Below are 1,647 nucleotides of genomic sequence, written 5' to 3' on the forward strand. Positions count from 1 at the left end.
TTCCCGAGTGTACCACCCAACTCTTAGCAACGACCGCTAAGGTTGAGAAGTGCAAAAAGCAACACGCAGTTGCTCGGTCGAGATCAGAGCCGCGTCCATCGCGAGCTCTACTTCTCGGACCCAGAAGTGAAAGATTCTCGCCTTCCTTCCCTTCATACGGCTTTACCCTCAGCCGTATGAGCTTCGGGTGAGGCGGGTTTGCTCCCGCCGCCGGAGCCTGCAGATTCTCCCGCACATGCGCGATGAGGCCCTGCTCGTACGCGTCGAATGCATTGACGCGCTCGAGCTGCTCAGCCGGTGTTGATACCACCAGGCTCTGCAGAGCCTCCATCCCGAAGATGCCTGCCATCTTCCCGAACCGACTCGAACTGAGAGTCGTTCATATGAGAGAAGTCGTTCCTATCCATGGCAACGAACTTCGGAGGTTCAGGTAGTCTACCCGCGATGAGCGTGATTGACTACAAGTGCTACCAAGTGTGACGGGGTCACACAGCACCTTGCGCTAGAGGAAGTTATCTTCCGAGAGTATACAAACTCTCAGTGAACGGCAGTTCACAGGTCCCCTCTTTAATTAAAGAGAGCGAAGTGACCTAAATAAGGTAGATTGTAAACTGAGTATATTTATAGGTAGGTTAAGTTTGAGGTTAATACAAACTATCAGTTACCTATAGTAATGCAATGTCATTTAACCAATGGTTGGTTTTGAATGACCTTGGTACCTTGTACCAAATATCCCGGAGTATGACATGTCATACTCCTGAAGTGTGAAGTGTCACACTTCATGTAACCAGGGTACACTTAGTGCTACGTACCCCGTTACAGTAACGCTTACGACTTAGATTTTAAACCTCTGGGAGTTAGTAGCGGGAATCGAGGGAGATATTGACGTGGACAAGACACGCACATACAATTAGTACTGTAAAAACGAAGTCGTACGCTACGATTTACATTAGGCGGTTCCAACTCGGACTTTCTGGTAACGGAGGGGTAATTTCTGATTCCGAACTTTGATCCTCTTTATATACCACGCTAACCGCGATCACCGGTGCGAGAATCGACTCATCCAATTCTTGAACTTTGCTTACACAGATATTCGAGACCTTGACGGGCTTGATCACCGATGGGGTTGGTGTAGGAATAACCTCAGCAATAGCTGGGGTATTCCGTTGAGGCGGCATTTCTTCTATTATGTTAGTCTCTACGACAATAATTTCCTCTCGATCAATAATAATCGCGTTGTTGCCACATTCTTTGTTGCGAGCAAGTTTCACTGCTCCACGTTGCTTTTAATGAAGCTGCACATTTTCGTAGTTGTGTGACTAAAATTATGTTTTGTTTATTCTTAATAGACTTCGCTTAAGATGGACTCGTCATTTTTTAAGATGTCGTACTCAGGAATTATCAGCAGACGACACATTAGCGGGCTCGTCAGTGTATCGTGTCATCGCTAAATATTGTATGAGTACGACACATTAACGGAATCGACATCATCGAAGTGTCCATGTGTGAATTATTTTGTATCCTTTATCGAAACAGGGGGGTATTGCTATGTTTCGATACACTTAGATGACGAGCTCATTGTTGCGAGAGGCATTGTGTTCGGCTTGCGTCCAGCTATTATGTCCATCTTCTTTCATTAGAAGCCAG

This window comes from Phytophthora infestans, genomic scaffold (assembly GCF_000142945.1).
Source record: "Phytophthora infestans T30-4 supercont1.24 genomic scaffold, whole genome shotgun sequence".
NCBI classification, from domain to species: domain Eukaryota; phylum Oomycota; class Peronosporomycetes; order Peronosporales; family Peronosporaceae; genus Phytophthora; species Phytophthora infestans.